Source organism: Triturus cristatus, chromosome 1_2, assembly GCF_964204655.1.
Source record: "Triturus cristatus chromosome 1_2, aTriCri1.1, whole genome shotgun sequence".
NCBI lineage: Eukaryota > Metazoa > Chordata > Amphibia > Caudata > Salamandridae > Triturus > Triturus cristatus.
The window spans coordinates 1,011,013,256-1,011,027,514 of record NC_140580.1 but is presented as its reverse complement, the minus strand read 5'-3'; the positions used below and the strand labels follow the sequence as shown (position 1 = coordinate 1,011,027,514).

At 42.9% G+C, this 14,259-nt stretch overlaps 2 protein-coding genes across 4 annotated transcripts in view; one reads left to right on the top strand and one right to left on the bottom strand.

Annotated features, from left to right (window-relative positions):
- Window positions 1–14,259, top strand: part of LOC146868592 (uncharacterized) — an 895,771-nt gene that overhangs the window by 754,011 nt on the left and 127,501 nt on the right. The gene's annotated exons all lie outside the window — the stretch shown is intronic.
- Window positions 1–14,259, bottom strand: part of SLC31A2 (solute carrier family 31 member 2) — a 183,002-nt gene that overhangs the window by 103,659 nt on the left and 65,084 nt on the right. Inside the window, exon 1 of one of the 3 annotated variants that reach the window (XM_085611803.1) lies at window positions 3,706–3,763. The exons of the other annotated variants lie outside the window; for them this stretch is intronic. The gene's annotated coding sequence lies outside the window, so the exon portion shown is untranslated. Of the gene's footprint in view, window positions 1–3,705; window positions 3,764–14,259 lie in introns of those variants that run through there. 3 annotated transcript variants of the gene reach the window in all.

Below are 14,259 nucleotides of genomic sequence, written 5' to 3'. Positions count from 1 at the left end.
TCAAGCACTCAAATCCCAATACCACAGAGTATTCCTTATTTCAGCCTACGAACAACAGAATTAGGCAGTATTTTTCCTCCATACTAATACCATAAGGTGCAGTCTTGGAATTATACCTGTTAACATTACCAGCTGCTAAATTTTAAATCCTAATTATCCTGAGTTAGATATATCAGCTGTTAAATCCTAAACCTATTCATAATAAAATCCCAACAGTTTGGCGGAACAAGGCTTCCAGGTGGACTAGTAGGACTGTTATGAGACTTTTTGAAGAGGCTCCCATTTCACGTGATTGGAGTCCTCCATAGTAAAGGACTCCACAGAAGGGGAACATAGCCTCTTTTTTCAATAATTCTTTCTGCAACGGAAAACATTTTTATCTCTCTTGGAAAAAGCTATTCCTTTACACCCAGGAGTAAAATCGAGGGGTGATCCATTCCACACTACTTCCTGAAAGTGGAGTACTCCAGTCATTTCCAGGGCAGAAAGTTACCTGAAGTGATTTGGGAATGCCCCCAAATATATATGCTTGTGGGTGCTCCTAAAATATTTCCAGGGCAAATCACACCTTGCATGCCCATCTCTCACTCCTTACGTGGGATTAGTCGGTTTTTCAGCACTCTTGGTGGAGAAATCTATAAATCAATCAATAAATGCATATCTGACTGCAAGGAATCCCTTTGTGAATTCCTCGTAGGTTTAAAAAGGGTAAACTTGGACTTAAACTTATGTTTATGACATAATTTACCTTTGGGAATAAAGTCCTATATTTTTTATATATAGGATAAATATTTGGCAATTGTGTTTTGGAGCTCCATATAGGGAGCTACAGAGCTGTGAAACGTAGCACTTTGCATATATTATTTTAAACCTCCCCAGCTTTGTGGAGTATGAAGGTGGAAAAGTATTTTTAAAATGTTCCCTCTGTTGTACAAGGCTGTAATGACACCACTAGGCAACTCTTTCTTTCAGGTTCTGACGCGATTGCAGCAGCAGTCAAGGGGCAATTTGTATTCATTTTCCTATTGAATCCTAGGGCTTAATGGCTGCAGGGAAAAACAGGCATTTACAATGCAATCGGTTTCGCATCAATGAAAGTTAGAGCCACAGGCGCTGCAAATGACAATGTTTCTTAGTTATGTTTTTTTGTTTGCAGTGGAGTGATCAATTGACCTATCTAAAGACACAGGAAGGGAAAAGAATGGAGAGGAAACAGTGGAAAGTAGGGGTGGTACGAGTAGAGCTTTAAAAGAAAGAGGAAAGATGGAACAATAGCATAAGCAATACAAGGAAATCCACAAAGCAAGGAAAGGATGCAGTACCACAGGCTGTAACTAGGTGTCCCTGTGGAGTTCTAAAGGGATCTCTATTAGCCACATAAGGTACTGCACCCTACTAAAGGATGTTGTTCAGGCATTGTATTCTGTTGAATGCAGTATCAGAGGACACAATGTTTTAATGTTTATATGAAACAGCAGCTTTAATGGAAGTGTTCCTAAATTGTGAGCACATCTGTTCGTGGCGCCCTCTGCTTTTTATGCTGAACTTGAGTGGAGGAGGACCTGGGAAACCTGTTCACTAGGTATTTTCCAGAAACAGAAGCAACACAAAGTGCCCATCAGATTTATCTCACTGGCCGTTTTGTTAGCTAAACGAGTATAGCCATGCACTGGCAAGCCCCCTGAGGCCCTCCGATCGCAGCATGGGTGGGAGCGGTACACAAATGGGCAACAGCAGAGGAAGAAACATTACGAGAGGAAGAGGTGAAAGGGATAAGTTAACACCCCATTTCTATGGAGCCCTATTACTGCACCAATTCAAACAGCCACCGCTCCGGGATGACCCAGACGGCGACCCGCACACACCGACGGACCCACAATCACAAGCTCAGACCACAAATACACGCACCAGATCTCCTCCTGCAACGCACACATAACATCGATTGTTATTAGCACCACGCATCACACCAAACTCAAAGGCCAGAAATCGGAGCAGGACCGGACGCATTTTCCCCCTCACCCCCAGTAGCACACAGGTGTACCGACCAGCGAGACACATATCGCCCTGACACCTCATCTGACATCCGTACCCAGAATTTCATAAATATTCCCCCAGTTTCGCACCCCAGTTCTATATAGCAATCACTTGACTTAAGTTCTCAATATTGACAGGATATCCGTCTAATTAATGTGTGGATAGCAATGTACCACGATGTAAAATGCGAGTAATGCAATCCAACCAAATGTATCCTACCGCACTTCGTTATTGTAAACAATAAAAATATGTTTTTTTTAAAAAAAACTTGAGCGGATGAGGAGTAGTGAGGTGAAAGAGGGATATGGTGCTATGGTCAGAGCAGTCGAGTTTGGAACAAAGTAACAAAAGGGTCGAGCCTTAGCGTTGCTTCACCATCCTGTGATTCTGAGCAGTATCACAATCTCCTGGTTTTAATAAACAAGCCATAAGTAATAAGAGCAGTCGATGTCTGCACTGCAGCTAAATCGCAGCGGCAGTTGCGTTGATTGTACTAAAAATGTACTCCTATGAAAATGGAATCATGGCATTCCTGGCGCTGTACAGATACACAAGCCCGAGGCAGACCCCCCAAAAAATTATTATAATAAATACAATTGTGCACATAGAAATGTCAATTTAAAAAAGTGTTAGGCCACATGTAGCAGGGGCAGTCTGCTGGGAGGGTCTGAAACACCAAAAGGCGTGACTAATTAGGCATGCTGACCAAACAAAAGCAGGCATTTGTGACTTGGCAGGGACAGGAACGAATGGAAAAGATGGGAGGTGTTTCCATTACACGCATTACAGCATGCCTCGTAGAGCAGCACATGCTTTGCTCACGCCCGACCTAAAAATTCCGTGCAGGGGCATGACATGCAAGTCTTCAGGATACATAGGATGGGTATGATGTAAATGGAGCAGCAGGTTTATAATTTGCATTGCAGTAAATGTATAAATAGAAAGTGCGGCTCTCTGCACATGTTTAACTGTGAGGCTGTGATTTCTAAATCTTACCAGAACTCCATAACTTTATGTTATGTAACTTTTAGACCACAGGTTTTTTAAAAAGCAAAATGTGTTTTGAAAATAGTGCTACATATTACTACTGTAGTATACTATTTTACACTACTTTCTAGTCTTATTATTGGTTGATAACGTAATTGTCACAAATAACGGAAAATAAATAATTCATCAGTATGACATTATTTCTGTGAAATATTGGTTTTGAAATTACTTCTGAAAGGACATTCTCCCAATGATTCACGGCATAAAACACATTGCCTTTCGCAGTGTATAGTCAGTTATCATAACATAGCACCTCCAGCTTCACAGCCCATACACTTTAGGCAAGCTCTTTAGCCAACAAACTCTTGCTTGCTACAATCGCTAGGCATGGCTATGCTTAGTTGGCAATAGGTACAGGTCATGGCTGTTAGCCTTCCATCTAACAAGTACCATGCCACCAGTACCCAAATCAGCATTTCTTGAAGCTGTGCTCAGAGGGCAGTAGGCATGTGTCCTGATCTTTATGCATGCTCCATGCCCAGTAATGCTGCACACAGAACAAACTGGACACTGAGAAGGGTTAAAGTTCTGTTCGATTAGACCAGTGGTTGAAGTGGGGAGGATCGGAGGGGCACAACGTTCCCATACTTTTTTTTCTTTATTCGACAAAAACAGTTTCCTTACTTTATGTTAAAAGGCAACCATACCGGGATGGTTAATTCCAACATTTGAGATGCCTCAGTTGAAGTGGAAGGGGAAAGAGTCTCCTGTGCTCTGAAGCATATGGAGGGGGAGCCAGCTGAACAAGAACCAAGTCTTCTTGCCAGGGTGTCTGCTGCCTGAAAGAAATATAAATGTGAAGGTTGGTTGTGACCCGGTATTGGCTTAAATTGATGGAGTCACTTGAAGGGTATTCTGTTTGAGAGGTTTTGTAAGGTCACCTGATGAGCTGTGGAGTGAGCTTTTAAGAGACAGTTAGAAACAATGCTTGCATTAGATACTGTCTGCATATTACTCAGATCTATATTTTGGCTGCATTTTGTTTTTTAATCTTAAACCTAAAACTTTTTGTGCACTTTGCGGCAGCCTATTTTATACAGTGTGTAATTCCGTACATATTCACAGTGCTTTCTGTCACAGGCTCATAACACTAAAAACTCACTATTCCCCACTGCACTAACCAGAATACAATTCTGTGGCTCTCTGGTTACAGATACAGATATCTGCAGTGATCATATTAATCAACAGAGGTTTCATAATGTAGAATAGTGCATGTCTCAAGGAGTAGTTTAACTTGCATTTATTTTTCACTTAAGGTGTGTGTACATTTTTATATGCAGTTACTTGAAAGTAAAAGACAAACTAAATAGTTATAGAATATTTTGTTATATTTAACCACACATTTGATCCCGCCCCCACGCTCACTGACCCCACCCCATTGGACTCAACATCACAGTTCCCATACTTTTTTTTAAAAGCATTTTGACCACTGAATTAGACCCAATACATAAACATACGTGAGTTTCACTTTGTAGACTTGTCAAAACTGGGCCTATATTGCCAGTGTCTAAAACAGAAGATTTTCAGAAATTCTACGTTGACCTTCACCCCACCACATCCATCATCCATCATCCTGGCCTACCCATGTTTCTTCATGGCCCCCCCAGGTCAAGAATCCTGGAGTCAGGCCTGCAGTGGAGCAAACATGGCCCCAGTATGGCAGATCCAGACAACCAACATTACATTTTGTATCAGGTGCACACCCCTCAGCAGTTTATAATTGATATAAGAGGGCATCTTATATGGGGCCTAAGTGACATACGCCCGTCCTTCACACACAATAAATTTAGGGGTGGGTGTAACTCAAGTAATTCAATGTACCGCAATCAAGCAGAATTACTGAGGAATTCCGCTAGAAGAGTAATTCTGCATTTAGCGCAATTTCTTAGAACAAAAAAGGGCCCCATGCATTCATAATGGATGCAAGCATGCACTTTTGTACTAAGAAATAACGCTAAATGCAACAAAACACAAACCGTGAGTGCGAGCCACAGCTTGCAAACTGTGCTCTTGGAGTAGCATTACTCTTAATTACGGGAGGACGAATAATCATGCAATTAATGGCAATTCCAAGTCAAAGAGTAATTAAATTACTCCAATTACTCCAGCGTAATTGAAATTCCAACCAGGCCTACTTAAATTCCATTTCCATGTTGGATTTACAAGTCTTCCACCTTTCAGCAGAAAATGCAAGTCCAGCACAAGAGAAGGGACTGGAGACGGGGTGACGTCGTCTGTCACTGAGGGGAAAAATCTCCATAGCATCACACTAACCATCACCATCTGGCTTCCAACATTACAACGACGCTGACAACCACTCTATAGAAACAATGACTCAATATCCGTACACAAGTCTGCCTGGCGGAACTTCATAGCTTTGGTTCCATATCTAAATCATCTTTATCAAAAACACACCCAAAAAAAAAACAACAGTTAAACTTCTATAATAACGTTTTAAAACCAGCAACCGGTACATTAGGTTGCAGATAAACAAAGCAATGAATACATGTATTGTCAAGATTGTAATTCATGAGATGCAACCAGTTGTTCTGCAACAACAAATTGACAATGTCTGAAGTCAAGGACCCGCTGGAGGACATTTCTGCAAATATTTATTTTAGAGCTTGTGACATAGTTTAAATAAGACCCGTCTAGTTCCTGTTTCATTTTTTAGACAAAATAACACACATCCCCGTTTGCAAGGTATCGTGAGACTTCACGATGCGTGACATAGTTGCAGGATGTATTTAGAAGGTTCATTGTCACTCAGCATCCCCTATGATTGAGGGAAAGTTACTAAAAATGTGACTTGTGTTGCTGCGAAGAGAATGGCCCTTTGCAAAGGTTGAGTGGTTACCTTTATCACTGCTACATTTGTTGTTGAACTGGTACTAATGAGTCAAAATATTTGCAGAGACTGTTAGTATGTGTAAAAATGTCAAAATAATAAAGTATCAGGAAATATACCGCATTACGCTGCAGCCTTTTTCTTGCTGCATAATTTAGTTAACACTGCAGCATAATTTTGTCCTCCATTGCTGCATAATTCCAGCGACTTCAAAGCAGGCAGCACATGTTAAAAGTGCTTGTGTATGAAGCAAAGAGACTGTTAACTTTGTGAGCTTATTTTGGTGTGCGTGCAAATCCTGCATTGCTGAGCCCTGATGAGTTGCAGCTAATACTGCTGAAACAAGGCCAATGGAGGTACCAATGGGTGAGGCGGACCGGCATCAAGGGTCCTGGGACCTCAGGGACAGAGTCACTGTGCTCTAGGGTGTGCTTCTTCGTATGCCTGCCGACAAGACTGGAGGTGAACTTCAGTATGGATTGACTTGAAGAATAACCCATACTTGCCACCCCTACGGTCCACCTGCTGATGCGAAGACACCAGGGCAGCTGGGCCTTCTAAGGTCTAGCAGGGGAATGTGCTCTCTCAGGAGAGTAGTCTGTTTCACTGGTCATAAAGGCTGAACCTGGTTCCCCAGTTCCAAATTCGGCATCTCTGGCCAAAGAAGTGCCACATCCTCTCCCCCGCTGGACACCATACTGCCCCACTTAGAGAAAATCTCACTGCCTTTAACTACTACCAAATTGTGCCCCTCTATAAACACCTAGATGAGATTAAATTCAAAATATACACTTAACAAGAGTAATACGCTGGTGAAAAAAGTAACAACATTCTGGAAAAAGCAAACACTCATAGGGAATACAACTTAACACTTTTACACTCATTATTCAGAAATCAATGAGCGTTTTTGCCTGAAAAGTTAAGCACATGACTAAAGGGCTTGGAAGGGACCCGTTTAAATGTCCATTGCTTATATCCTTACAAAACAGGCAGTATGGTTCAAAAAGACCACATCCCTGGACACAGAGCTGTGGTACACATTTTATGAACTAAAATCGGGAAAACAACTGATTAGGATCACATTAAATGTTTTCCAATCCACTCATCAAGCAGGTATTGCAGTACCTCCATGAATGGCGCTCTTCCCCACTTGGGGAAAAATGCTGTTTAAAGAAAGAGGAGAAAAGAAAAGTAGCGATTCATTGGCAAACGCTGTAAAGTGCCGCTAATGTGTTTGGGGTAGAATAAAATCAATCAGGCCAATTTGCGAACATTCTCTCTTGCTTTATTTTGTTATGTATTTATTGTTCAAATTTTAAACCTTTTTATTCTCTCCTCCCGAAGCTGCATAGAAAAATGTCAGAAAAAGACATTTCCAGCAAAAGTGTTTCCTCTTTTTTTGGATCCATTTCGCAGGGGAACGAATGAAGGAAAGCACAGGAAATAAAAGTCACGGTTTTCAACAAGTGACCTGGAGCACGACAAAAAGGTAGAGAATAAGAGAAAGAGAGGGGGAGGCGGCTAGCGGTGGAGCGGGAGAAGTGGACACTGTCCTTGACTTCTCTGGGCTAGAAGGAAACGACAGCCCTTTTCCATCTGTGCCCGCCCGTCCTTAAACAGCCACGAGCGGCCGGGCTATTTCGGCCGTCCTGGGACGCATATCTAAAATAATAAATTAGGGGAACGGACTGTATTAAATGAAAGAAGTAGGGGCGCGCCGTGCCCTGCCGATCCCGCCCACTTCGTTCACTGGCTTGGAGGGGCCTTCACTTATTAAAAAACAACACAAAAAAATAACACACACGGGTAGCGTCTCGTGATTGCGAAAGGCTTGTGTGTTTATGGACATTTTAACAGACCGAGGCCGTTTGAGAGAGGTGCATTGTTCCTACCGGCATCATAAACATAACTAAACTGTGCAAACAGCAGCCATCCTAGACTCCAGGAGACAAAGGAGAGACAGCCCTCTGCACACAGCCAGTCTGCTCACTCACTAAAAGTCCAAGACTTCCTGAACTTAAGAGCGCCTTGCTCTATCTCCCCGACATAAGGAAACAGTCACCCGAAACCCCAGAAGGCTCCACGACATTACAGACTTCACATGCCAGTCCACTGTAACCCTAAACGTTAGTTCAATTGGTGCTACTGAGGTGAAGCAAAAATACAACTCCAATACTAACTGAACGTCCAAACTACAACATGGTGTCACTGACGACAAACTAATCAGATAACGTTACTCAAGTATCTACAAAAAAGTGTAAATACCAAAAACTTTCCTTAAAAGAATACATAAAAATGCCAAAAAGGTTTGAGAAATGCACAGTTCTGTAAATTTTGAACAATTTGTTCAACAGCTGTACATACCAGGTGCATAAATAACAATTTCCAAAGAATGGGAAAGGCTCCTTTGCAGGCCTTGAAAACCTGACTCTCCATTTAGAGGAGGTCACTCCGTATCAATTGAGAGGGTGCATGGTGCCCCGGAGAATCTTCTGTCCTTACGGCTAATGTGTTCTTGAAAGATGCTTAGTACAAAGATGTTGGGCCAGGCAAAGGAGTGTATTGTATTGTGTGGTTGTGCAGCCTCACCTTGTAATACACTACCAACCTTCTTTAGGACCAGTAGGTTTCGTTTGTTAAACCCTCAGCTCAACCCTGAGTAGCAATGGCTCGGAGCAGTCAGGCTTACACAAAGGAACACGTGTAACGCATTAAGACCTCACCAAAACAATAACAGACATTCAAGAAATCCAACACCAATTTATAACAATAGTTTTGATTTTTATATAAATTTATGACACCAAAACGAAAAAGATCCATTGGAGTATTCCAGAGTTACAGAATTTACACTGTATAATAAAATCAGTACTTTTTGCTTAACCGCAAATAAACATTGGCCTATTCAACAAATCTGACACCTAGAAAACTTTTTCCAAGTAAAACTTAGGTAAGTATCAATGTGGCAGGAAGCCAGTTAGGGGGGTAGTAAGGTCCGCAGAAACAATTACCTTGACAAGGAGAGCAATCTTTAGTTCAGTTCCAGCGTTGGAGGCTCCTTGCCATTTAGTTCTATGTAGTGGTCCTGATGCAATGGATAAAGGATGATGAAGGTGAGCCAGGATACTGAAGATGTAGTGCTGTTGACAAGGGTCCTCCTCGTGCTACTCCTACATCGAAGGACTTGGTGAGGTGATGCTGGCCATAGGGGTAGACGTCCCTCCAATTCCTCTCGAGCTTGGCAGAAGTCCAGTCACCTAGTACAGCGGTTTTCTTGTTTTGGCAGTAACTTGCTTTCTGGGCAACCAAAATGCACCGCAATGACCCTCCCTGGGCCAGCAGACTGAGGCAACTTTTGAACCTCGGATCCTGGTCCTTGGTGCTGCACGGTGGCAAGGAGCAGCGATCCAGTGATCTGAGATACCAACTCACCTCTGCAGTCATCTTCAGCTGTTGTGGCCCTGTGCCAGCGAACAGGGCAATTGGAATCTCTTACTTTGGCTGAACTCCGGAGTAAATTTCTCTATGAACAGGACACAGCAGGCACAGTTCCTTTCCATTGCAAGCCACCACGTGCAGCAGGTGTAGTTTAATCTTTTGCAGCATAGCTTTGCCGGGTTCTTGGTGCAGCAGGGCTCTTCTTAGGCCAAAGAGAAGTGAGTGCCAGGGGTACCATTTTGATGCCCAGAAAATGCCCTCCTGTGAGGTTGCGGTTACTAGCCAATGGGCTACTAGGTTCCGTCCCACCGGATGACTACTTTCTGTGAAGTGTGCCATCAAATTATTTCATAAGTCCCCGTTCTGCCCACTTCCAACATGGGTGAACTCCTCTCTCGGTGTGCAGAGCTCCCTAGCCCAACCGAGAGGTGTGGCTACCAGGGGGCCACATGCCCCTAAAAAAACAGCTTAACAAATGGCTTCCCCTCTCGGGTCCTAGTGCCAGCCTATTTACCTAGATAATAGAGCAACCCCTTTCCCATGGGTTAGTCATTGGCCCTTCAAAAGTGGCGTCTCCTTTGAAGCTCATTTTGTGGGTCAACACATGTGTGGCTTCCTGCCAGGGAGATGCACTATGCAGGCTTCTATTGTGTCCTCTCTCAGAATTTGTCTGCAAGTCTCCCAAGGAGAGCAAAAAGCTGTCTCAGGGACACACCCCACATGCAACCATCAAGCGGCACAGGAGATTTTGGGCACCAAAGTGGCAACTTTGTAAAACTTGCACACTGCAACAAGTTACATTAATTTCGACTTGGGCAACAAGTCGACCTTAATGTAACTAATTGTTTGACACCTTACAGAACCAACGTTGGTAGTGCCAGTCATAAGTTAGCAGGGCTGCTGTGATGGCCTGCAAGTCTGCACTCGCCAATGGGGCTACTAATCTTTTTCACAGAAAAAGGACAGTTGGGTTTTTACAGCTGAAACATATAAAGAGTACATGTTCCACTTCCTAAAACGCTGCATCCTGCCTTAGGGCTCGATTGACTTATTTTATGTGTGACATATATATTACAAGCATTTGCAATGCAATAGGTCTCGCATTTGCGAGAGCTTAAGTTATTGCCATTGTAAATGACAATGCCTTTTATTAATCTGTTTTGATAATTAACACATAAATAAAAGGCATTGTCATATACAATGCCAATTGCTCAAACTCTGGTAAAAGCCAGACCTATTTCACTTGCAAGAATCGATCGCCATTGTCCTGGGCTGCTTGTAAAGTGAAAGCGCTTATGGAGCGCTGAAAGTTGCAGGAAAGATGTTGTGTCTGCAGTAGGAGAAACTCATTCAAAAAAATTGTTCTTACAGACTAAATAAGACTGTGGAACAACAGAAGTAAAAGGCCAGTCCTCATGGGAGGTTACAAATGAAGACAAGGTGGTACTAAGGAGGGACTAACAAGCCTATTAACAAATCAGAAGTAAGCATTTACAAAGGACAATGACACAAACCAATGAAAAATATGAGCGGAGCTTCAAGGCCGTACTCAACTACAGCATGCCTCGCGGAGCAGCGCACACGCTGCCCAGGCTCTACCTAAAAATGAGAAGATTGGACTTAGCAGTGGAAAACGAAAAGAAAATATTTTGATTTGATTGACTTTTTATAAATCATATGTAGATTTTTTTGGATAGAAATGTGTAATGGACACACGTGAAACTTGTCAAAACATCTTTCAACTGGTGTTGGGTGTATTTGTTTAAACAGTAAAGTTTGGTGTTAATATAGGTTTGTGTTCAGCTGGTATTCTTTTTTCAGCCTCAAAGAGCAAACATCTGCCCTTTACAGCTCATTATGCTTCAGTAGGGTTAATGGTGTGGAGTTCTCAGTCACTTCTCAGATAAGAGGTTCAAAGATAGCCTCTAAATGGCTAATAAAGGGGATGCTGCCAGTGTTAAGGGGTTAAAAACACCCGAGGTCTGTTACGTGTTGTTTGTGAATACAAGCAGCTGCAGTGCTGGGGCATAAGGTGACATCTGTCAGCCTCCTTTGGGCTTGGATAAGGGACCTTAGTCCCCTCTCCATCATACACCTGCGGGTGCGTGCATCTCTGACTTGTGCATCACTTGCAAAGCTGGCTCTTCCCATCTGCATAATCATGTGAAACAGAACACTGCTGTAGAGGTACATAGATACTTCCATGCCTGGCTGCATCTATTATCACAATGTTCTGCAACATCGCTGCTTGATCCACAGTTACAAGTTCAAGGCATCATGACTGGAGTCCTTGACTGATGCTCACGCACCACTCCCAACCAGGGCCAGACTGGAAACTAAAATCAGCCCGGGGGGAAAAATGTACAAACTATGCCCTAGCTAGAGGAGGCTACGAGTAGAATGGGGCAATGCAGTGCTTAATGTATACAAAAAATAAGAGTCGAGGCCCAAAACGATGCCCATAAGTCCGCTGCACATCAGCGTGCCTAATACCAAGGCTGTGTACTCTGGATTCCATTAAATATAACAAGCATTGGCATAGCCAATAGGTCTCACCTATTGGGACCTTATAAGTGTTTAACCATGCAACAGTTGCATAACTAAATACTTATAAGGTCCCAAAAGCAAGACCTATGGGCTATGCCAAGCGGCCGTGAAAGTGATCGCGATCAAACATCAAAGCGGCCGTGAAAGTGAAAGTAATCGGGTAAAGCGCGGCGCGCGCGCCCACGCACATGCACTGCAGTTCTAGGCTGGCCTGGTAGCACTTTTTGGAGCCCTCTCAATAAGTCTCGCCAGAACAGCGCATGCACTGGGTCAGGCGAGACCTAAAAAAGAGAGGGCCCCTGGGGTAAAAAAGCTCAGGCAGGAAATCAGGGGAAAATGACGATACTAAAGTGAATAGTATCCTGCCTCTAGACTACTTTAATAAGCGGGAAGCAGACCCGCCTTTTAATTGTGCTCAACAAGAGTCACACACCAGCCAAACAAAAACTGCGCTCACTATACACATTATTATTAGGAATAGAAATATTCAATCTCATGCAATTCATCACAAAAATTAGACCGAGAACCAATACATTATTATTTTTATTGCGAATATCAAAACATTTTGTTTGGCTCATGTGTGACTCTTGTTGAGCACAATTAAAAGGCGAGTCTGCTTCCCGCTTATTAAAGTAGTCTCCAGTCAGGACACTATCCACTTTGTATTCCATCTCATGCCTCTTTCATCCACACACACTGCCTGCCCCTTTATATCACTCTTGAAGGTCCCCGATCTTCTCCCCCCCCCATGGTAGGGCTTTAAGTGGGCCGAGTCCTGCCGGTGCCAGTTTTAAAAGGCAGGTGCCGAAACGGGTCCTTATCCGGCTCTCCATTTTTACCCTCATGGTGAAGAAAAAAAAGTCACTGCTTTTGATGTACCTTCAAAGAGACTTGTTTTTCAGTTTTATATAGCGCAAACTTGGAGCGCTTTACATGAGCACCATTTACATTGCACAAGAACATAACACATTTTTTGAATCACCGCATGTCAGGGTCAAACCTGCTTTCTCAGCTCGAAGGTCGGCTGCTCTAACCTTAGGCAACAACCTCGCCCACAAGAACAAAACCATTTTCAATATTATACATAACAAAGTCATAGTTGTTGCTTATTTATCTTATGCAACTTCCACTATTGACAAAGCCAATAGTACTGGATTGTTGTAGTTGTAATGTATTATATATCTGGATGAATGTACAGAAGCAGCAAAATACCAGTCAGGCAGCACACTATGCTAAGCCCAGGTTTTTCACTCAAGTGTTTTACGCCACACCCTTAATTACAGTGGCCATGCCCTAATGAGAGACTCCCCCAGATTTGTAATCCCATTTAAAGCCCTGCCCTTTGTCACAGTGATTTTGTCTTTCTCTTCCTGCTCCCGAACCCCTACTCAGTGCGTTTTTCTCTCTCTCTTATACTTTGGCTCAAAGTCTGTTGAGGAAAAATAAGGGCCAGCACACATAAACGAGTGCTGCTGGACCTCACCTGCAACCACCGGTCGAAATTAAGTACTGGGACCATTGTGATTTTTATGGTTGGGTCATGGCAGCCTCTACACCTCTAAAACAAATATAAGACTGGAAGAATGGCCATGCACTCAACGCCTTCTGCATATGCAAAACTACAACAACACACTCTTTCAACCACACACTACAAAATGATCTCCCATATCAAAGCGCTTTATGAATTAATCAGGGGTATGAAGCACTGTACAAATATGTAACTTGGACTCTTCCTTTTCCCCTTCAGCCAGCCTCTTGCATAATGTGACCTATCAGACCTTCACACCCTACTTTCACCAATGGCTCATCCTTAGATACCAGGGTCAATCTCACAATGGTATTACAACAGGTCTGTTCACCTTCTCGTGGCTGCCGCTTCATCCATTTTTTAGGTCTACCCTAGACAGCGCTTGCGCGGTCTCTTCGACACATGCTGTATTCAGGATATGCGCATACAGCTCCGCCCACTTTCCTCCCACCTTTTTAATTGGATCCTGTCCTTTGTAAATGGTGGCTTTTCATTGGTCAATAGGCTTAGTAGTCCCTCCTAAGTAACCGCCTTGTCTCTTCTTGTAACCTCCCATGAGGACACCCCCTGGTACATGTGTTGTATCTGCCTAAGTCTTAATTACAGCCTCAAGGGACTATTTTCTTAAAAGATGTCAGGCAGGACATACACTTGGTCCTAAGCTAGGCTGGCAGTGCTTACTTCACTGACAATAACATCTCACATTTATATGAGACCTTCTATTAATTTCCACACAGAGTAGAACCTAATCCGGAATGAATATAATAATTCTTTTGTCACATTTCAAAGCTACTAATTTTATATATGGACATAGTTAGTT